Source organism: Lissotriton helveticus, chromosome 7, assembly GCF_964261635.1.
Source record: "Lissotriton helveticus chromosome 7, aLisHel1.1, whole genome shotgun sequence".
NCBI classification, from domain to species: Eukaryota; Metazoa; Chordata; class Amphibia; order Caudata; family Salamandridae; genus Lissotriton; species Lissotriton helveticus.
Window position 1 is genome coordinate 850175335 of NC_136068.1, and position 24931 is coordinate 850200265.

Below are 24931 nucleotides of genomic sequence, written 5' to 3' on the forward strand. Positions count from 1 at the left end.
CGGTGAATCTATGCCCGCGTCTGGACTCTGCCTGCAGACACAGCATGCCAGCCATGCAAATAAGCGCGTGTCATCATTGCTCTTTCATGTGGAGCTTAGATCACACACGGCAGGTGGGAAGGGGGCCTCTCTCAGGTGGCTTACTGAATTGTAGGTCCCTGAGCAAACATAAAATTTAAAAATTTGAGCTGCTCGCTGATGTGAAGCTCGACCTTCTGTTCCTTACGGAGACTTGGCTGGGAGCTGACTCCGATCCTGACATTATAGAGGCACTACCCCCCGGCTATACTATGACTAGAATTGACAGAGCAGAAGGTAGAGGGGGAGGGATAACGATAATTACAAGATCTTCCCTTGAATGCACTGTGGAGCCTATCTCAATATGGGATAGTGAGGTGGGCCTTTTCACACTAAAGATTAGTTCTAATCTTTCAGTGACAGGGATTTTGATTTATAGGCCTCCAGGCCCCCCTTCCAGCTTTCGACCGAGTTTGCTTGAGGGCATTGCCCATCTAGCTATAAGACGTGATAAACTCTTGGTTCTAGGGGACCTGAATCTCCATTTTAAGGACCCTTTGCATAAGGAGGCACGTGACTTACGCTAGGGCTTGCAGTCGCTACATCTGGGCCTAAAATCTTGCTGCCCTACTCATCAGCATGGACACCTACTCGATCCGGTGTTTGCAAGCTGGGATGAAGTTGAGGTGCGGACTCCGCTCCCTATTCCATGGCCGGACCATTTTTTGGTGCCTTTTGTAATATGGATGCCCACGAATGTAAGTCAGGAGGGGCCTACGAGTTATCATCCGTGTAGGAAGTGGTAACATTTTGCTCAGGACACCTTTAATAGAGAATTGAGTGTGGGTGGCTCCCAGGTGGTTCTGATAGTGAGACTGCTTGTGAGAATCTGGAGAGGTGTATCAATCATGCCCTCAACAAGGTGGCACCACTGCTCCTGAGCAAAGCCAGGGGCAGAGGGCATAAATCCGCTCCCTGATTTACTCCTGCCTTACAGCGGGCTAAAGCAGTATGTAAACGCTTGGGGAGGCAGTGAAGAGAAGGATTTCGGACCCAGGCCAGACTGCTATATAGGGTGGAACAGAGGAATTATCAAGGCTTGCTAAGACAGGTTAAAGCCACTCACTACAAGGGCAGAATTGGAATGGCTGAAAATTCCACTAAAGAACTTTTTTAAATTTATAAGGAAATATCATCTTTGGCTGCTACGGTAGTGCCAAGCTGTGGGTCCGTTGAAGAGTGTAATCGGGTAGCAGAGTACTTCTCGGAGAAGGTGAAAAGAATTTATTCATCCTTCTCAGGAAGTGCAGTTAGCGGGGCTGACTTTGAAGAACAGGTGGAAGTAAGTAGTCCAGGGCTGAGACTGAATAACTTCACGGTCCCCCCTCCTGAGTCCCTAAGGACTATCTGCCTGAGTTTAAAATCTGGCTCTCCTAGAGACCCTACGCCACCTAAAGTGATGGGGAAAACCTGGATACTCTTGAACCATTTGTCAGACATGTGCTGGATATCTCGTTCACCCAACACACGTTGCCAGATAATTGGAAACAAGCGATTGTTCTTCCAATCAGGAAGAAACCGAATGGCAGCCAAGACATACTGGAAAATCTGCGACCCATCTCACTCCTGCCATATTTCGCTACGGTAGCGGAGAAGGTGGCCAATCACCAACTTATGACCCATTTGGAAGACGCTAGTATCCTTCATCCCTCACAATCGGGATTTCGGGCTGGCCACTCCACGGAAACTGCTCTACTTCGCGCTACGTAAACTATCAGACAAGGGGCTGATGCGGGACACACCATGGCACTGATTATGTTAGATCTCAGCGCAGCTTTCGACACTGTAGCACCTTACACCTTGCTACAGTGTCTGAATAAAGGAGGTGTCTCGGGTTTGGCCCTGATGTGGCTAAAATCTGTTCTAACTGGGCGCAGTTTCCAGGTCAGGCAGGGTGTACATTACTCCGAAGATATTAAACAGGAACAGAGAGTTCCTCAGGGCTCTGCCCTTAGCCCTACCCTGTTCATTCTAAACATGTCTCCTTTGGCGGAGATTGTACAGGCCTTTGGAGTAGATGTAGTCTCATACGCTGACGATACCCAGCTATTGATCTCCCTATCTCAGGCGCCAAAGGTTGCATCATCTAATTTCAGAGCTTGTATGCAGGAGCTGGGCTCCTGGATGGATAAGAACTGCTTGAAATTGAACGGCAGCAAGACGGAGGTGCTGGTGGTGGGAGGCGAAAATTCAAGCTGGACCACGGAATGGTGGCCCCCGAGTTTGGGCCCTACCCCAATCCCGTGTGCCGAGGCGAAAAATCTGGGCATCTGGGTAGATCCTACTCTCTCCTATGACGGACACATCAGACGTGTAGTGGGGAAATGTTTTGGACTATTAAAAAAACTGCGGAAAACTCTGGATCTTCTCCCATTAGGGGCTAGGAAGATGGTGATACATGCACTCATCACATCTCGTCTTGACTATGGGAACATACACTATCTGGGAGCCATGGCTAAGGGCCTGGGGAGACTACAGGTTCTACAGAATGCTGCCGCTCGGCTGGTCCTTATGCAGCCAAGGAGAGCGGCCTCAAAAAAGGCCCTTGACTCATAGCATTGGCTCCCAGTTAAGAAAAGAGTGATGTTCAAGACGTTACTCATCTGTCATCGTATTTCGCAGAATGTTGGCCCGGTCTATTTGAGAGACCTGATTACCAAGTATGTTCCTAACAGGTCTCTTAGATCCAGCGGAACGGGGCAGCTGATTATTCCCAAGGTAAAGACGGCCAAAATGGGAGGTCGCTCTTTCCGGGTTCTGGCTGCTCAGAGCTGGAATAAGCTCCCTCTCGAATTAAGGCTAGAATGCTCTGAAACTAAATTTAGAAAGCTGCTGAAAACTCACTTGTTCACTGCTTAGCACAATGTGGTCCTCAGTTGCGGTAACTTGCCTCCTCCCTCTCACTTAGCGCGGGGACACGCCGAGATGGCGTAACCATGCGCTTTATACATTTGTTTATTATTATTATAAGAAGGAAGGAAAGAAGGAAAGAAAGAATACAAGAAAGAAGGAAGGAAAGAAAGACAAGAAAAAAGAAAAGAACACATGACGGTAAGAACGGATAGAAAGACAGAAGGCAAGAATCAAGGAAAGAATGAAAGAGAGTAGAAAGAAAGAAAGCAGGAAAGAAGAAAAAGTCATGAAAGCAAGAAAGGAAAGAGAGAAAGAAAGCAAGAATGAAGGAAAGAAGTAATGAAAGAAAAGTGGAAACCAAATAGAAGGAAAAACGAATGGAAAAAAAGGAAAGCAAGAAAAAAGAAAAGAAGGAATGAAAGAAAAAAGGAAGAAAGAAGCAATGAAAGAAAAGGCAAAGAGGCAATGAAAGAAAAAAAAACAAGAAAGAATTAAAGAAGAAATGAAAGAAAAAAGGAAAGAGAAAAAAAGAATGAAAGAAAAAGGAAACAGTAGGAAAGGGTAATGAATGAATGATAGAAAGAGAAAGGAAAGAAAGAAATACAATAATGTGTAATATGTATACTATTGAAGATTTCATTTTCTTAATCCAGAACAGTTTCAAATGGACACAAACTTTTATGCTGTGAAATTCCTTTTGGAGTGTCCCCCTTTAATCTGAGAAAGTCAGATTAAAAAAACACTTTCCCTTTTACAATAGCATTGGCAGGGGATAGAAACTGAGTGGAATGAGGCCGGTGCTCACATCATCTCATCTAAAGCATCCTGCTGGCTGTTACTTCAGACTCCAAACACCAAGGCTACATCAGAGTAATAAATTAAAACATTGGCACAGAAGGAAACTAGCTTGTGTGTGGATGTGCTCCTCGTGAAAGTGAAAAATGCAATTACTCAAAGTGAAGTTGTTCAGCAGCTGAAGTAGGCTGACCCATTGTCCCATGATGTATGCTGTAGTGTGCATACATCATGGGACAATGGGTCATGTATATATTGTACATATATATATATATATCAAAACAAAACCCTTTCAGGCATAGAGTGACGCATAAATTATGCAAAAAAGAGAAGGAGAGAACTCTGGGTAGGTCTCAGTTTAGGTGGAAAGCAGCTCCTGTTAGAGCACTCTCAACACCAGCGACACTCTAGATCTGCTCACCTCAAATGTCTGTTTTTCTATCAAAGTTTTTAAGCATAGGATTAGACGTGTGTTGAGAGTGCTCTAACAGGAGCTGCTTTCCACCTAAACTGAGACCTACCCAGAGTTCTCTCCTTTTTTGCATTTTTTTTATATATATATATATATATATATAACATATATATATATATATATGTACAATATTCTTATTTGAAGGGGCTTTCAGAAAGCTTTCTTCATGCATTGGTCTGTTTGTGTTTCATTTGCATTCTGATATAGCACACTACAGCATACATCATGGGACAATGGGTCAACCTACTTCAGCTGCTGGACAACTTCACTTTGAGTAATTGCATTTTTCACTTTCACGAGGAGCACATCCACACACAAGCTAGTTTCCTTCGGTGTCAATGTTTTAATTTATTACTTTGATGTAGCCTTTTAATCAAAAGGTCTTAGTTAACACCAGACCTAACAAGCTGACATACAGATACCTTGACCTTGTCCTACCACTTGCAAAAGGAGCAATAACTCAACATTAGAGGGGTAATTCGCCGCCAAGTGTTTCCCAGTGGAAACATTTGTTACTGACATGAGTGAGATGCAGGGAGTAAGGCAAGGTGCAAAGTCAGAGGGCTTCGAAAATGACTTTTATCTCAGGGATGGGATAAACTCATGATCGAATTCCAGGCTACACCAAATGATGACACACTACTGTCTTAGACGCATAGTTAGTGCAAAGCCAAATAAATGTAAAATCAGCACACACCATGACATAAATAGGCTGTCTTTGTTAAATCGATATAACTATTGCCTTCATTAATCTCACCTAGCTTGCTCTGATGGCTGCTGTTTTGCTTCCACTGACTGCTAAGAATTGCTGCCCCATTAGCGTTGTCACAGTTAATGTTTGATGCAATATTTAATCCGCGATAATACTAATTGCCTCTCTGCTTGATTGCGTGGAGTAACACCACTAGCCTGCCAAGTTCAAAGTATTGTGAACTTTTTATAATGAGCAATCAAAAGATTTAAAAACAAGCATTGGTAATGCATCGGTTTCACCTATGTAATTAATAAAGATTTGTTTTCATAAAACATCATCCAGGAGAAGGAAAGAGCTCCTTAACATATAACATGGGAGTGGAGAGGAGGTGGTGCAGTGGCCAGAGTTGCTATCTCAAAAGCTGGGGATCCGGGTAGGAGTCTCAGCAGTAATACGCAATATCCAGTGATCCTATGCAAATCACGTAATCTCTCAGGGTGATAAATTGTCATATAAATATGCTGCAAAAGTAAGGCCAAACTTTGTCAAAATATAGTTCCACCAAAGCGGATGTTAACAGTATTTCAGTGGCAGGAAACTGACAATAGAAGCAGATGAGGAACAGCATTGGTAAATGCAGGAAAATATGCTACAGCCAATAGAAATGGAGAAAAGGTAAGTGGCACTCGCAGGAACCAATGAGAAGCCAGGAAAGAGAGGAGGCCGGATGTAAGTCCCTTTTAAGTCTATATAAAAACAATGGATTTCTCAAGCACAGCGCAAGCGATGTGCAGGCGAAACCTAAAAATGAGAGGCCATCTATGTACCTCTTAACAGAAAGGGTAACTGCCCCCTCAATTCACACTATCTTCCCTTAAGGATGTGTGAATGTGGCGTTCTTGTGTTTGGATGCTGCTTAAAAACACCAACTGCAAACAAACACCTAACAACTCTTAACTACATCTCAAGGGACTTTTCATTTACAGGGCGAAAACTGCAGTGTTAAATGTGTCTACCAAGTACTACTTTTTTAAATGGTGTCACTTTGAGTCCTTTCAGGGCTTCAGTGTCATATGTGGCAATCATACAAGGAAGTTACAAGAAGTAAAACTAAAATAACCAAAATGTCCTTGATACACCTTTGTGGGGGAATATATCTACTGTCAAGACATTATACAGTCAGAACACTAATTAGACAAACAGTGACCACAGGCTTTATTGCACGCTGTCATATTTTTAATGTATGGCTCGTCGTTGGCTTTGAATTCATATGTCATCTTTTTTTAAAAAACTCTGTTTATTGGCATTTCTGTTAATAGTACAGTACTTTTAAACCAACAATACATGATGGACATTTTAGCCACAGTGCAAACATCGAAACATATGGACATGGTGCATAGTCAGTAACAAAAAGATGCTGATCTTCAAATGTGAAGTATAGTACATTCAGCTTAAAAATGGACATGAAAGGCATGTACATTTACTCGACATGCGTTCTAGGACAGCCCCGCACTGGTCTCAGACTCTCCGACCTCCTTTTGGCTATCCGGTTGCACGGGCGCTACAGTGGCGTCAGTTTCCTCTGCCGTGCCCCGAAATGGATATGATATGAGGGTTGCCCATATGTCTCGGGCCTCGATTGGGCAGGGAGCAGTTCACGTAAATGGCAGTTTGCTCCTGGCAATAGGAGAGGTCAGCTAATCAGTCCTTAAATTTGGGTGCCCTGTCCCTCCCCCATCTGCATGCAATTTAACGCTTTGCCAGTAGGCGCCAGGAAGCGCTTAGTGTACCCTTTATGCCCAGGGAGGTATCCAAGGAGACCCATTTCAGGTGTAAGTTCAAGCCTCTCCCTAATCATGTCTCCCAGGGCCGTCACTACCTTGATCCAATAGTGTGCCACAGACCTACTTTCCCATGCAACATGCAGGAACCCTGCCCCCTCCCTCCCACAGCTGTCACATTTATTGTTGTCCCACAGTTGAAGTTTGTGCAGCTTCGCTGGAGTATAATATATGGGGTGGAGAAATTTGAAGCGTATGATCCTAAACTTACTAGTGGCTGTAATGCCAGTCAGCTGACAACAGTATGCGCAGGCTTCATCATTAAGTGGATGACCTAGCTATGCTTACCATCCCTGCCTCGCTTTCGTGGGCCCAGATAGTCCTGCCCCTATGGTGGCTTTGCAGATGCGTGATACAGCGTGTGTTGCCCCAGCCCGCAGTGTCAGATGCACCTGGAGCAGTATGGGGGGCTCCTCTAGAAACGTAGGTGTAGCGATCATGTCATTTGCTTTGGTATAGGGAGCGATCCATGGTTGCGGGAGATGTGTCACCGAAGAATACCTCTACGTCTTTGAGCCCTCTCCCTGATACAGCTCTCCCCACGCATGTATCCAGAACTGCAGGAACATGCGCTTGCAGATGCCTTCCTGTGTGACGGGTAGGTTAGGCAGATCCCGAATAGGGAGCAGCGGGGAATATAGCATAGGCGTCTGGGATCGTTTGGCTATGGGCCGCCACGCATTACTGGGGCAGGTCACTGTGGAACGGGATCCCCCAGCCATTTTGTTATCGAGGCCTAATAGGCCTGCCAGGGAGGCGGCGACTCAAGCCCCTGCTCGACTGCCAAGTGAGTCATGAAGGGTGGAGGATCCAGCCAATATGCTGTGTAGTGGACCTGGGCACTGAGATAGTAGAGTTCCGGATCAGGAGCTCGAAGCCGCCCTGGGCAAATAGTAGCGTTAGGGTGCTCCATTTGATCTAAGGCTGCTTTCCTCCCCATGCCAATTGGATACATTGACTCCTCAACCTGGTAAAGAAGTGGCGACCCGGCGAAAAGGAAATGTTTGTAAACAAGTATAGGAATTTGAGCAAACTGCTATGTTCATTAAGGTCAGGCAGCCTGCAAAGGAGAGCGGAAGAGCTATCCATCTGGTGATCAAGCTTTCCACTTTGTCGAGGACCACTCCATAGTTTGCCGTCATTAGCGCATCTTTATCTTTATTGATGGTGATACAGAGATACCGGACCTCCTCGTCACACCACTGCAGCGGGTACTCTATTGGGAACTGAGCAGTGCTATGAGTAAGCAGCAGGATTTGGGACTTTCCCAAATTTATTGTGATTCCCGAGTAGGCTCCAAACTTTATTATTTCACGAATCATGGCGTTTAATCCATTGCCAGGCTCTCGCACATATAATGTGATATCACCCGCATAGAGCGAAATTAAGACGGCATTGAGGCATTCGAGGCATTGAGTAGTCTTGTCTTGGCGCGCTGCGTATGTCGTGTACAGTGTCCGATAGTGTGCGGTGAACACTCCCATAATGTCCGATGTGTCCCGATGAAGCTTCCTGTGCCCATCCCTTATCACTAATACGTGATTCGTTGTTTTCGGCTGTCTGATAGTTTCTGCCAGCGCTCTGCCGGGCCGCTCGCCCTCTCCGTATGTGCACGCTGTACTGGCATCCTCTCTCCTCCTCCGCTTGATATTCCATGAGGAGCTCCCGGATTCTGGCCAGGCCGGGGCCATCACGCGTCTCCCAGGCTCTGGGTTCCAGCTGCCGAAGCTGGCGATCTAAGCTGGTTATGTTTGTACGAATATCTCTGAGGATGCCCCCTGCTTTGACTATGCAGTGCCCTCTAACTGTAACCTTCAATGCTTCCCATACTGTGGTCAGGGAGGGGACTGAGGCTATATTAAGCCTAAGGAACTCCTCGAGCATTTCCCCCAATTCCAAATTAAACGCCTGATCAAGTAACGCTGTAGGGAGGAGGCGCCACTGTTCTTGGTGTGGCTTGCAGGCCTGGAGGGTTCAGCATCATAAGCACTGGGGAGTGATCTGAATAGGTACGTGTTAGGTGGTGAGCAGAGAGAGCATGCACTGCCATGCCCTGTGATATGACCCACATGTCTAGCCGAGACCAGTTATTATGTACAGTTGAATAAAATATGCCTACTCGCAGCATGGGGTGGAGGTGGCACCAAACATCCACCAGCAGGTTGTCTGCTAGTATTTGCTGGAATTGTCGTTGTGCTTTGGTGTAGTGATGCGGCAGTGGGTGGGAGCGGTTCCATGACGGGTTCAGTGTTAGGTTAAAGTACCCACCCCATATAAGGTGAGTCGAGCCAATATCTACTATGCGCACCCACAGGGTAATGTAGTAGTCTTCGTCATCTGTGTTAGGTCCGTAGCTGCAGATCAGTGTGACAGTGTGACAGACTTGGATACCAATCTCCCCCACGTCATGCAGAATCTCCCCTGTTGGTCCTGTAATACAGCCAACGCAGGACCTAGAGTTTGGCCTCCTGATGCCACCTGTTCCTGAACCACTACATCACGGGCCTCCAAAACCTGGCCCCCCAACTCAGTATTGCGCAACTCACCAACCCCCCCAACTTCTCCTGATATCCAAAACTCGCTCCACTCCTGCCTCTACCAGATTCACGAACACCCTCAGACCATGAAGGAAAAACATCAAGCCCCTGCCAAGACCCTGCTCCCACTCCGTACCTCTTTTTCACCACCCCCCTTGAAGAAAAAGTGCCTGCCTGCAACAAATTCCTAGAAACCTCCCTACTGGACCCCAAGGAATGAACAGGCGAAGTTAACATGCCTGTTTCCTGTCCCTGCGCCCCAAAAGACATATCTTCCCATCCCCCCGTCTGTGCCCACTCCCCATCTCCTACTGACCCACTCTGGACAGAAATAACCTCACCCCTATTGGATACTGTAGGGGAAAACAACAGGGGGCTGAATTGCCCCATTGCACTCCGATCGAAAACGTCCTCTGCTGCCTGGACTTGTATCCCCTTTTGCCTCACAATACCCTCCTGCCTCCCCACAGATGAACGAGCAGGCGTCATAAAGTTCGCCTACCTCCCCAACACACTCAAATTCGGCATAGATTCAATCGCCGTGACATCAGCAAAACCCTGCCCCTCTCCTCCCATCAGAACAGTATTTAATTGTGGGAGCGACGGGGAGCAAGAAACACGCACCCGCTCCTCCCCCCTCCCCCCCTCCCCGAGTAACTGCCGACGATACCAACGCGGAGGCCGAAGCAGAACGCTGGAACCGAGCCTGCCCGCACTGAAGCCGCCAGAGCTTGAAACAGCTCCTGCGGGCCCCCGCAGACAAAGCCCCTACTTGAGCGGGTCTTACCGGCACCAAAGACCGCTCGGCCTCGTCACTCGCCACTTCCTCCAGCCTCCGTGCCTTCACGCTCTGGATCGACTTTTTCACCCGAGAGCGGCCACGCTCGTCAGCGCCTCCGAGCGAGAATGCTTGGGGGTGACACAGGGCGCCACCACAGCAGCAACACCGTCGGAAGCTTGACGGAGGGGCCGTGACGGGCCCTCTACATTGCCAATAACTAAATCCAGCCTCCCTGCCTCACTAAGAAGCCGAATGGCTTCTAAAACTCTATAGTCTTCAGCCGCCATTATTCAAAAGAATAGGACGTCAAAAAGGCTAATTAAAGACAACGCTAACACTAAACTACCTCAAGACAGAAAAAATTCTCTCAGCACTACCTCCTGGCCACCAGGTCACCAAACCTAAAATGGTGGCTGGGGGGAGGAGCCACAAGCATTTATGCTTGGGCTACATTTGGTAGGAAAACAAGCCTAATCTCAAAAAATTCCTGGGAGACTGCAATACCCCCCCCCCCTGCCTGGCCCTCCCAAACTGCTGGGGGGGGGCTCCCTATGGTCGGCTGCCCCCCCCAAAGCCCCCCTTGCCCTCTGCAACACCAGCAATCCCGACCCGCTGTATGTGCGGCAACTGCTCCTCGTGGTGCTATACCTCAGCAGCCGGGCGGCCTGTGTCGGATGGAAAGAGGAGCAAGGACCCAGGTGGGTTTCCGCGCCCGATCCACACTTCTGATGAGTGGGCCTCGCTTCACGTGCCCCGGCTGGCTGCGCCTCGTTGTTTAGGCCGCAAAACGCTCCAGGCAGGTATCTGGGCAGCTGCGGTCGGAGCCTACCCTGCAAGCAATCGTTTTGATGCCCCAGTCAATCCGCTGCAATATGGTTATGCACCCAGCGAGATTGCCCCACAATGACAGGATTGTTGTTGGATTATGGCTCCGGGGCTGACAGACCCTCACTACCGTGCGGCCATCTTCTTTGCACGCTCTATAGCATCTCCATATGTCATCTTTGATATAAACTTGCTGATTTCCACATATAATTCATAAATTTAAGAGTGCAAAGAATATTACCCTATACCTGCATTCTTTAACTTATATTTAACTGCATGAAAGGAATGTACATATGTTCATTATTTCATATTACAGCAATGATGTTCTGCTTATTAATGCATCAACTATTCTTTAAGTGTAAGTTCGGTTATTGTCCCAAAAATAAATGGATGTACAATCAACAAGTAGGAACGTTTGTGCATTTTAGACATTAATCAAAACGTATCTTTACATTCATTGGCTTGGTTTGCAAAGATTGCATTCCAGCTTTGAGTGTAAATAGGCCCATTCCCTTTACAGTAAAGTCTGAGCTAGGACTGTGACACCATTTCCGGTGAAATCACTTTCAGGTACCTCTAAGTGATTTATTTGAAAACTGCCTTTGCTAACTTGTCCCTCGACTACTTTTTCTACTTGTTCCATGGTTGTACTTCCAACTTCCTATTGAGTTTCCAAGAGTGAGGTGTACTACAGAAGAAAACACACTTTGTGAAGTTATCAACAAAAAAAGGTAACCCAAAAAGCTTCTTATGCTGCATTGCACATCGGCGCGATTTGACCACAGTGCCCTCCATTAAAGGCAACTCTACCTTCATATTATTTAAGAAAATCTGACCAATGAGTCAACACAATAAGTGCATTATTGGATGTTTTATTTGACTTGTCACGCTCTGACAGGATTTATTGCATCATGGATGGATACTTTTTATTTACAAGTATTGATAGACATGACTGTGTGTCTTCAGCGTTTCTGGGACTCCTGCCCAAGAATCTGGGCACTGAAACTTGAGCAAGTGAATGTTCAAGCTAGATGTGTAGATTTTACAAAACATTTAAGGACCTATACTGTAATCAAGCACGTGTAGCACCATCGATTAAAATTATTATAATTATAGTTAACTGAATTGATTTGTCTTAGAACTAGTCATTCGAATGTAAATTGAGGTAACAAGATGTTTTTCTGTTAGATGTCCTTGGCAGCAGAATAAACCTTTAACAATGATCTAAATCAAAACTTTGCATGTGCGCAGGAACCTTACAACCATTTGCAGTAGTTTTTCCAAGGAATGAGTATGAATAATTGTATTCTGCTCCCTACACACACTAACATTCTTGTTACTACTCACTGATAATTAAAACACTTTAATGAAAAAATTTCCCTTCGATTTAAAATGAAGTTTTACAACCCCTGGAGAAGCCTGAGATCTGCCATTCTTGCCCTTGCTAAAACTAAAGGGGTGAATTTTAGACAGCAGCTCAAAACATGGCTCTTTACAAAATAACTGTCTATTTTTATTCACACTGAACATCTAGTTATGTTACATGGTTAGCCATAGCACTGTGATATCACCTTCGGGATGAGTGTTGTGCTTTATAAAAACTATAAATAAAATAAACAAATTATGCCTCTGTCCACACTGCAACGGGTCACTAGCATTTGGAATGGGGGTGTCGATTATCCAGCAATACCAAGCTTCTTGACAACACCGCAAGAGCACTCAATAACAGACTCAGACAGGTATTAGATTAATTTGGTTATTGTACTAAAGATCAATAATTCATAGCGATGAGCAGTATTATGAAAATTTCAGTTAATGATATCATAGCTTACATTAAAATACTATACATTAGGAAAGTCCTTATTGGATGTTATTATCAGGATTACTGAGTCCCACTACCATTAAGGCAGAAGGATTGCTTGTTTGTCTAACAGCTCAAATCCTATGAAGAAAGGGAAATCCTATGAAGAAAGGTAGGGGGTTCAAATTTAAAATCCATTATGGGCGATCCCATTACCATAAAACAAAGGAGCTAATGAAAAATTGAAATTATTCTGCAAAGAAGGTTACAGTCCATCAGCTACCAACTATAGTATCAGCAAGGCAGTCCAAAAGTAAAAAGATAGTTCTTAGTGATCATAAATCAGCATAGCATCTTCTCACAAGGGGAAAAGAAACAGTATGGCATTGTCAAGAAGCAAAAAATCAAAGGTGTTGCCCCTCCTTTGGGGTATCTTCTTTTATAATGTCTCTAGCAAATTCCAGTGATGTAGCATCACACCACCATCGAAAGACTGCATATGCTCAGATTCATAGAATGTCACCTATGACACTTGCAACAGTGAGATGCTTTCTCATACTGGTCTTGAGAAACAAAAGATTTGAAAGTCCACATATGCCTAACATTGGTGAAAAAGAAATGCAAAGTATCCATCTATAGCAACAGCTAAAAATCCTGTTCCCACAGGAATATTTCACTGTGAACATTGAAGAAACATTTAGGAATGTTGAGATTTATACATGTTCAGAACAAATAAAGCAACATTTCACTAATTGTAAATGGCCCATTGTATTAGGTCAGGTGAAAGGTCAGAGTTAGAGAAAAAGCATTTTCGATAAAGCTTTTAAGTTAGCATCACACGTATTAAATTAACTAAACTCTAAATCTACATCAAATATAATGCAATAAATCATTTTAAATAGGGACTGTGTAGAACTTTCACCTGAGATTATTACACGGAAATAACTAACTTTAGAAATACCCTACTACCACAATTTTTCTCGACATTCATATGTGTATCATTTTCTAAGTTCATACTACAACATTTGTTTTTCACTTTTCATAAACAATAGAATCTCTAGTATTATTATGTAACATTTCAAGATCATACCAAATTTCTACACATTTTTGTGCCAACTTTTCTAAATGGTGCGTTCTAACAAAAGGCATTAGAAACATGAGGCCACTTTATGAATAGCACAATTTCATCCGTAAACATTATTACACTACATATTCATAAGAAAGTCTTATTAGTGCAATTCGCTTATATGTATTAGTACTGCTTTGTAGGTATGTTTTCTTGATTTTGCACTTTAAAGCACGCTTTTATGGTGCTTCTACTACACTTGTCTCAGTTTCATGCGTCACTGAGTCTAACATATGCAAAGTGCACTTTAGCTTTTCGTGTCTGTAATGAGTAAATGTGTTGCGCATAGTGATTTTTAAAATCGTTCTTCATCACGCTTGCTAGAGTTTGATTTGGACGGCTTCCGCTTCTCCTTCCAACTTTGACCATAGTTGACTGGTTAAGGCAAAAAGTAGTCAACTTTAAACTGAACAGATTAACCTTCGTGAAACCAATTTGGCCACACAAAGAAGACTAGGAATAGGAGAATAAAGTTTAGAAGATGTATTACAAATTTGCAATTAGTCCAAAATTTAGGCAAGTCATGATGATATCAAAAAGATGAAACAATTCAATAGGTAAGTTCAGATTTTGAAATAAGTTCAGCCTTTGAAGTAGAAGGCATGAAGCAAATGGAATCGCAAAGATACAGGTGGTAACAAAAAAAATGTTGTTTTCCTTAAGGAACCTCCGATACGCCTAATTAAACATGAATAAACTTTAAAGTCATCAAGCTAAAAGTCCAAGTAGAATCTTAGGACAGTTGCAAACCTATACTCTGAGCTCTAAATTGGGATAAGGACGGACCTAAGCATGGGTTTCTAGGAGCATTGTTATAATGTAGGAAGGTGTAAGCATTGTGGAAACTTCTGAAGAATTATTCAAAAAAAGGGAATAAGTGCCAGCATAAAGCCACTCTCAGAGAGAAATAACTGAAGAAGAGAGGTTTGTACCATAAAGTCCAAAAGAATCTGCCATAAAGTAAGCTGCGTGAATATCAGAATATAGGGAACGCATGAGATTCAGATGGTGTTATCTCGATCACATCACCGTTATCCAATGAGAAAACAGTGTTCAGGTGCTTTGCAACATGGCTCTTAATTCCTAATGCCTTGGTGTTAGACCTGGCATCTTATGTATGCTGGACACCCTGCTGGTCAGTGCTAAAGTACAAGTGCCTCCTGTGTAAATTGTGATTCTGATTGGTTTTCCATGATTGGCATATTTGATTTACTAGTAAGTTCCTAGTAAAGTGCACTGTGTGTGCCCAGGGCCTGTAAATCAAATGCAACCAGTGCCAACCACATGTGCCACCAGAAGAAGCCCTTTAAACTTGTCTCAAGCCTGCCATTGCAGTGGCTGTGAGTGCAGTTTTATACTGCCATGCCAACCTGACAAGTGCACCCACTTGCCAGGCCTTAACATTCGCTTTTTATACATGTAAGGCACCCCTAAGGTATGCCCAAGGTACCCCCATGGGCAGGGTGCAGTGTATGCGAAAGGTAGGACATGTGCTGGTGTGTTTTACATGTCCTTAAGGGAAAATACAACCAATTCTATTTTTCACTATTGCAGGAGGGTCACATGAGGGGGAACCCCGAGTGGACACCGGTACCCACTGGTGCGTAGTCACCGGGTGGCCAGTGTGGCGTTTAGAGAGGAGCTGGTTCCAGGATAATGGTGGGAGCCAGCTGAGATGACCCTTGTCTTACTAGGGGACAGTTAGATGGTCCAGAGAACCCTCCTGCCTGAGAATACTATGAAGTCCAGGCAGTGGGTGGCCATCAATAGACAGAGGGTGGAGTCTCTAGGAGACACTGGAGCCAGTGTGACTATGGTAACCTGGTCACCTGGGGTCTGAAGAGCAGGTGGTCCCCAATGTGTTTCACCATGTAATGGCTGCCGACAACTCTGAGCGCCAGTACAATGTGGCACAGGCTTCATCTCAGTGGGGGTGTCTCAGGTTCCTTGAAGGTGGCTGTGAGTCCAACCATTCCTGTTGACTGTCCGCTAGGGAATGACCTGGAGGATTCCCATTGGCATGGGATGGAACTCAATGCAGGCGCACTGGAAGATGGGGGATCTGCCCGAGTGGGTGGGGGTGACAACTCGGACAAGTGCAGCCAGGAGTGGTGATCTGGAGCCTGAAAGAGTGGGCCAGGTGCCTGCCAGAAAGAGGAGGGACAGGGGGCATTGGAAACCAGACCCAGAATTTCCCATGGTCCTGGTGGAGCCTGACCCTGATGGGGATGGCCTGGAACCTACAGGGGACAAGTGGCCAAACTGGGGGACTTGCCTAAGCTAAACCATTGTCAGCAAGAAGAGGGATGCTTCAGGGAGGAATTTTACAAGGAGCAGCAGGAGTGCCCTTCTCTTGTGGGTGTGCGGCAGCAGGCTACAAACCAGGCAGCTGGTAATCAGTCTGGGTCACATTGGATCTACTGGGTGAATGGTCTCCTGTATAGTGAGCCTAAGGTTGCTGAGCCTGGGGCAGTCCGTGTGCTGGTGGTACCCCAGCGCTTCAGAGCCCCCCTACTTCGGCTGGCTCATCATGTCTCTTTGGAAGGACATTTGGGAAGGACAAGACCTTTGAAAGGCCTGTCAACCACTTCTGGTGGCCCCAAATGCGAACAGGCTTTGAAACCCAATGAAGAACTTGCCAAACTCGCCAGGCAAGTAATTAGAGTGGAAGGAGATGTAAGTGTCCTCTCCAACCTTTTTCTGTTGTCAGCACCCCTTTTGAGCAGGTGGAAATTGACATTTTGGGGCCTCTGGAACCCAAGACAGCATGGGCAATGGGTTTATCTTGGTCTTGGTGGACCATGCCACCGAGTACCAAGAGGCTATACCTCTGAGAACAGTGATGGCACCCGTGGTGGGCCAGGCACTGATGGGGATATTTTCCCATGTGTGTTTCTCCAAGGAGGTGGCATCTGACTGGGGTACCAACTTCATAGGTTAGTATATGAAGTCTCTGAGGGAGGAGTGTGGTGTATATTATTTAGTACAATGTACAGACTGTGTCAACTTGAGATTTCTGAGCCAATAATTTGTTTAAAGTCCCCAAGAATGTGGGGAAATATATAAAAATATATGTCCTATGATGCCTGCTTGCTTACTTATCTGTACTTATCCCATTTCAAAATAGCTTTATAATTAAATAGGGGGAGCACAGTACCAAAACCCCTAAAACTATTATTTTGTGCTACACTATTCTTGTTGCAAGTTTGAGGCACAGAATATTAAAAGTAGAGAATAATTTAAATAAGAAAAGCAAAAAAGATCTCAACGTTTCCACATCATAAAGAGGAATTAAGGTTTATATTCTACCTTTGCATGGTATCCATGTGGCATCTTGTTCCTGAAATTATTGATTTCAAATTAGGGCTTCAGGCTTTTCATAATGTGGGTCCTTTTTAATTATTTCCTGCTAAATACTGCAGGCAGGAATAACTTGTTTAAAACTATAGAAATAAAACGTTTCTAAGCGTTTCCATGAGATCCACACAATCTTTTTGTTGAAAAAGTTTGTGTCTCTTAAACAGAAACTGTCCTCATCACCTATGGTCTTCAGCATCACCCATGGTCTCCAACATCGCCTATTGTCACCAGCTACGCCTCGTCTCCATCATTACCTATGGTCTCCTGCATCGCCTACGGTCTCCAGCTTCACCTATAGTCTCCAGCATCACCTATGGTCTCCAGCATCACCTATGGTCTCCAGCATAACCTATGGTCTGCAGCATCATCCATGGTCTCCAGCATTACCTTTGGTCTCCAACATAGCCTATGGTCTCCAGCATTGCCTATGGTCTCCACTCCATCATTACCTATGGTCTCCGGCATCGCATACAGTCTCCAGCATCTCGTACACTCTCCAACATTGCTCACAGTCTCCAGCATCACCTATGGTCTCCAACATCGCCTATTGTCTCCAGCATGGCCTCTTGTCTCCATCATCACCTATGGTCTCCAGCATCATCCATGGTCTCCAGCATTAACTTGTATCTCCAGCATCGCCTATGGTCTCAACTCCAGCATCACCTACAGTCTCCAGCATCCCCTATGGTCTCCGGCATCGCATAAAGTCTCCAGCATCTCCTACACTCTCCAACATTGCCCACAGTCTCCAGCATCACCTATGGTCTCCAGCATCAGCCTACATTCTCCATCATCGCCAATTGTCTCCAGCATCACTTTTGGTCTTCAGCATCGCCTGTGGTTTCCAGCATCACCTTTGGTCTCCACTATCACGTTTGACCTCCAGCATCGTCTGTGGACTTCAGCTTTCTGACAATTATTAGTACATGACCAAAATGACAGTTTAGAAGGAAGTGTTTTGTCAGTCACTCCCTCACCCACTCTCATGCGCATGCTTTTTATGAACTTAAAGTTTTCTTTATGAGACCTGAATCTGAAACACTGGATCTTGAGTCCAGCTAATGCAGATCCGTCCCGTTATTTAAGGTATCTTACACCAATGAAATGAAATGAAAAGAAAACTTATAAAGTGCGGTAGCTACCCTGAGGTGTCCAAGCGCTGCAGACTTGTGGCTAGTGGGGATCGGGTGAAGATTATTCAGGGTATGAGAAGAGGAGGGTTTTTAGATGCTTGCGGAACGATAGTAGATTGGGTTCTGTGCGCAGATAGTGGGGCAGGGAGTTCCAGAGCCTTGATGCGTTGTACGAGAAGGATTGGCCTCCGCATCTAGCTCTCTTAATCCTGGGGACTGTCACCAGGAGAGAGGATGATGATCTAAGGTGTCTAGCGGGGCTGTATGCAGTGATCAGGGAGTGATTGATGGCAGCTCCGGTTTTCCAATATGCTTTGTGGGTGATGCAGAGGGTCTTGAACTCGATTCTTCGTCTCACCGGAAGCCAGTGGAGGCTCCTCAGTCCGGTCATGATTGAGAGACGACAGGGAATTTGGAGTAGAGTGCACGCAGCACAGTTCTGCACGATCTGGAGCGTGTTCAGGGTGGACTGGGGAGCTCCTAATTACAGGGCGTTTCCAAAGTCCAGCCTGGAATGAACGAGTCCCTGGATCATTATTTTCCTGGCTTGGAGAGGCAGTAGAGGGAGGATCTTCCGTATTAGCCTAAGTAGGCCAAAACAGGTTGCCGATAGTTTAGTGGCTTGGGCGTTAAAATTAAGGGATTTGTCGAGCCATATGCCTAGGCTCTTGATTGTGTTCTTAGGAATGGGGGGTGCGCTAAGGCAATGGGGCCAGAGTGACTTGAGCGCGAGTGGGGAGGGGTTGCCTAAGAGCATTAGCTCAGTTTTTTCGCCGTTCAGTTTCAGGCATGACAAGGTCATCCATTTGGAGACCTCTTCCAGGCAGATCCTAAGATTGTCGGGGTTCGTGTCCAGTAGGTTAAGGGCCACCACTAGCTGAGTGTCATCTGCGTATGTGATGATTTTTATTCCATACGGACGGACTACCTCAGCTAGTGGCTTCATGTAGACATTGAATAGCGTAGGGCTCAAAGAAGAGCCCTGAGGTACGCCGCAGACAAGGGGCTTGCTCGGGGATGTGATGTTACCCTCAAACACTTGAAAAGAGCGATCAGAGAGATAGGATTCAAGCCAGGCAATGGCCTTACCCGAGATCCTGATGTTCGCAAGTCGTTGGAGTAGCGTGCTATGGTTGACAGTGTCGAAGGCGGCACTTAGGTCCAGGAGGATTACGGCGGCTGATCCTCCCTGGTCCAAGATCTTCTTTGCCTCCTCCGACACGGCAAGTAGCGCGGTTTCGGTCCCATGCTTGGGGCGAAAGCCAGTTTGGGAGTTATCGAGCAGATGGTTAGACTCGATGAAGTCTACTAGTGCTGCGTTGGTGTGTTTTTCGAGTAGTTTACTCAACCAAGGGAGTAGAGAGATTGGCCTGTAGTTTTTAGGATCACTTTTGTCCAGGTTGTTTTTTTTTAGAAGGGCCTTAACCATGGCACACTTCCAAGGAGGCAGGACTGAGCCAGTGGCTAGAGAGGTATTAAGTAGGTTTAGTATAGTTTGGAGAATTTTGTCGTTTACCATACTCAGAGTATGGGGAGGGCCTTGGTCAATGGGGGAAGCTGACTTTACCTGTGATAGGATGGAATCTAATATGGTGAGGTTGAGAGAAGGGAAGGATTGCAGGGGAGTAGTGGGTTGGGTGTCGGTAGTGGAGATGGTTACTGTTTGAGTAGAGGTGGGGATAAGGGGGAAGGAGGTGTAGATATTTTGAATTTTTTTGGGAGAAAAAATCAGCTAGATTATTGCAGCGGGCTTGTGCATTGGAAGGGTCAGGGGGCTGTTCTGGACGTTTTAAGAGGGTTTTTACAATGCGGAAGATTTCTTTCGGTTTAGAGGCTGCTGTGTTGTTTTTTTCTACAAAAAAGGCTAATTGGGCTAATTTAATCTCCTTTTTGTATGTTCTAAGCATGTCTCTGTAGTCGGTTTTACTGACGGGGGAGAAGTCCAGTCTCCACTTCCTTTCTAGATGTTTGCATTTACATTTTAGTTCCCCTAGGCCGGGAGAGTACCAGGGGGCGGTTTTGGAGCTACGCTTGGATTCTGTACGATTTGGGGGAAGTACACAATGTAGGGATTTGGAGATCCAGCTATTAAAATCCTCATTAGCTGAGGTGGGGTCTGGATTGTTATGGGGTCTGGTATTGTCCAGAATCGTCCGCCAGTCGTCCAGAGGAAGTTTGGACCAGTTTCTGTGTAGACAGGTATTGATTTGTTGTGGAGTGTGGGTTAGGGACCGTCCAGATGAAGGGAATCAGGTGGTGGTCAGACCACGGAATGGGGGAGGGAGTGCGTACATCCAGCTTTGAACAGTTGCTGAAAATGGGGTCGAGAAGATGGCCTTTCATATGGGTAGGTTTTGCTAATAGTTGGGTAAGTTGTAAGGTCGCTAATCTGGCGACAGCTGACACACCATAATGCTAATAACTAAAATTGTAATTATACTTCCAAACATAATTTAAAAGTCATCTGGACTTTTGCCATAGCAATATACTAAATATGTTCTTTTCACACTTGATTGAGACAAAAAACACGTTTACTGGTTTAAAGCATCATGCAGAAATACAAAATCTAGTCAGATTATCTAGAATATGCACTTGCTCAAGCGATTTTTGATGGAATGGCTTTTCCACAACCATTTATAAGTTCATTTAAAAAACTGCATCCACCTACATGAATCTGAAATGTCAGTGTGCAGGGCGTGCATTGAAATGTGCATGATTCATTTGTCACTCTCTGCACACCCTAACACTATTTATATAAGAACCCTTATATAACTGCTGAATACACCGATTTGAGCAGATGACAGCATTCCACGAAAACAAAGATAGGATTATACCATTGTTCTGTTTACACATGTTAACATCAAGTGGAGTGGCTGCTTGATGACCTCATGAGATAAATGCCAAAGCTTGTTAATGCCTCCAGAACTTGCTTTGAGAAAATAGAAACGACAGCTGACCCACCCTGCACTCATAGCAACCGAAGCAAAATCTCTAACCACAACTTTCCAATCATTAAAAATGTAAGTGAATATGTGACCTAGTTTAGAACCAGGATTTTAATCAGCCATTGAATGTCTGATAGCTTTGTCATTTGTTTGTCTCCGGGCACCAAACAATGTTGTATTTTAAATCCGGTATCAATTAAAGAGGTAAACAATAATAAATACCATATTAGGGTTAACCAAATCTTGCTTTACATGTATTATATTCTTCTTGATTGCGCTGATTAAGTACACTGATGCCTGGACCCAAAATCTCTTGTATTAGAAGAAAGGGCTATAGTTGAGGTATAGTAAAAAAAATACGACATGAGGTATAGGTTGTAGCCCTTGTCCTCACTATACTCGTTCACAATTGTTATTAGAGATACCTGGTGTACTTCTGAAAAAAGGTAATAAAGTGGCAATGCCAAGGCATTTTTAATAAGTTCTGGATCCCGCCTTTATCAGGTTAGTCTTATCCAAGAACTTCCTCCTTCCATTTAAGTCTTTGAGGAGGTTGAGTCCGCCTTGGTGATATTCGCCTACCAGGGTGGGGAAGAGGAATCCGATGATGAAACATGACACTATTATGTGTTTGAGGCTTCCTCTTCCATAAAGGATGACTTTCTTTCCAAACACAGCATAAGCCTAAAAAGTATTTGCTTTCCTGACTGTTCCTACAGCAATTATGCCCCTTACTCCTTCATGTGGTAAATTTGGAAAATATAAATTGCCATAAATGTGTGCTCGTATAAGAGAAATTATATTTTCCATTCGGACTTGCTAAGAAAATATACAGTGTCTGAAATAGGACGGTATAGGAGGTTAACCCCATAGGTACTTTTCCTCCCATTAGTGTGTACCAGTGACTGTACAATAATAATGTAGCTTTGTATTCTCTTCTTTTTGATATTTTGCGATGCTGTTATCGAATAAATGAACTTATGTAATGTTATGACAGCACACTAGCGACTGATGGGTGTGGATTTGTAGAAATTGAAGTTTTTTAGAATATGTATACATTTATGTATTTATGGTGGTTATATGTATACTTTTATAACAGACACATTGGTAACTGTTTTAAATTGAGCGCACAGCTGAGTACAGGGCAGTAATACAATAAGTAACAGTGGTGCTCCTTAAACCGAGACTTTCAGGAGAACTTGTCTGACATATCCCTGAGATTTGAAAGGAGAGGATATGACAGTAAAACTATTGATACAGCTATAACTAGAGCTAAGAAACTGAGGCGTAAAGACACCTTGAAAGTTAAGTCACACAAAACGGTTAAAGATAAAGAAACAAAAGTCAGAATGATTACAAACTACAGCACTGAGAGTAATAAACTGTATTCTATTCTTAAAAAACATTGGAATCTATTAAAACTTGATCAAGACATTACCCCATATGTTACTCACTACCCTTCCTTAACTTTTAGGAAAGGCCTTACTCTCTCCATAACTACAATGGTACAGGAGAGTACACCATTGAGACGTTCATTAACTGTGACACCACTTTTGTGGTCTATGCTATTGTGTGCAACTGTGGTAAGATTTACATTGGGAGTACCAAGAGAAGACTAAGGGATAGGATGGCGGAACATTTTAGAGCCATTATACAAGGTGATACTAGGTACCCTACCGCAGCACATTTGATAAGGAATTCTCAAGACAGGATGAAGCATACTTTCACTTATCATGGCATAGATCACTTGGAAGTTGATCCTAGGGGTGGTAATAGAACTCTTAAACTCAGAAGGAAGGAAGTTACATGGCTGATTAAATTGAAAGCATTGGAAATGGGGTTAAATGTAGATCACGAATATGAATTTTTTCTAGGAAATGAGTAGCTTAGATATTTTTAGATGACTGATCATGCACGATACCTTTATCCATCTGTTATATTTTACATGGCATGCATATGTGCTCTTTCTGCCTTATAATATGAAATGATGATGTAAACCACTAATGCCTGTACTTTAGATGCTTAAGAAAAAGATGCTTAAGAAAAAGATTTGTACTACTACTGTTTGGTATTTGTTTACATGAGAATTATTGTCAACCTGTTATATGAGCAAAATAGGAAATGTGATATGAGAAGAGCTACAGAAAATATATTTATTGAGATATCAATAGCTACTATTTGATGTTCAGACGACAATCATATCTAACAATATCCCCTTACTTTTGTATGACAATTAGAGCTCATACCATGCCTTGTTACTATTACTGAAACTTTATGAAGTAATAATAGCACTAAGAATTGCGTTATACACTGTACCCTCTATACCTCTAACGTGTAATTCTGGTGAATCTTAAAAAACACTATATTGAGTTATCGTTGTGGCGGGATAGCGGGACAGACTGCTAGTGCCCCCCCTCATCAGTAGATACTAATAGACATTAGGATAGCGGTAGAATATCCAGCGTTATACTGCTAGGTACTTAGTAAGTGATTAATATTAATACAACAACCATAGTCAGGACAACAGTATAATATGAAGAGCTGACCACTCCAAGATGGCGACCGGTAAAATTTGCGAGGAATTAAAAGTACATATTATATACCTATTACCGGATACGGACATAGGTAATATTATATTCTCTACAATGAAACTCTGTAGTATATTATAAGAGTTCAAAAATAATTTAATATTAAGCGAGTATCAGACCACTCCAAGATGGCGACCGCTAATTTTGCGAAGATTAAGAAGTGCGTCTTATTTACCTATTACTGGATTAAAACGCAAGTAATACAATATTCTTTCTAGTATAACACTATACAACATTATTACCGGTTAAAAATGACTTAAACTTACTAGATCGATCATCTTACTAGATGCATATTTTTCAGTATAATAATAGAGGTAAAATAGAACACGAACATTATATTTACATGCGGTTAATGAAATATAAACAATTCAGTCAAAATCATACTGAATTAAGTTAATATAGCGTGGGCCTTGTACTTTATCAAGATGGCGCCCTAAACCATCACATACTATAAAAGTGGTTAACCAATATGGCGCCCGAGTAGGACGCAGACACGGAGACACGCAATCCGACGCCTGAGAGATTACAAACTCGGTAAGTGGAGAATCGGCTATTAGAAGATAGAATTCCCCAAACTCGACTATATTTAAAATTATTAGACAGCTTATAATATTCAATTCTTGTGTTCACAGACACTTTGGATATTGAGAATGAGAATTGATACGCTAGAATCTTGGGAGTGATTTAGAACTCGTTAAGGTAAGGCTGGCTTTACAAACTAACGGATGGCAACTAGATAATGAGACTCTAGGCGGCAATTTAAACATGTATGGTGATTTGAACGAATAAATAATTTATTTCAGATTCTGAAAAGAATTAAAATATCGGAAACAGTTACTGGGAGATTAAACTTTGAAGGCAAAACGCTATAATTTTGGATGTTACCGTGAATAAACCACGGTAAGATTACAATCACGTTTAAATCAACTAGAATGGAGAACTAAACCCTGAATGTAGTCTGAATCATATACAACATTTTGTTTTAGATACAGAAAAGCATATAAGTATGTGAAGTATATACTTGGAGACTTATCTTTGAATACATTACGCTACATATTTTGGAAGTTACCTTAAATACGATAAGGTAAGAATTGAATCAAGT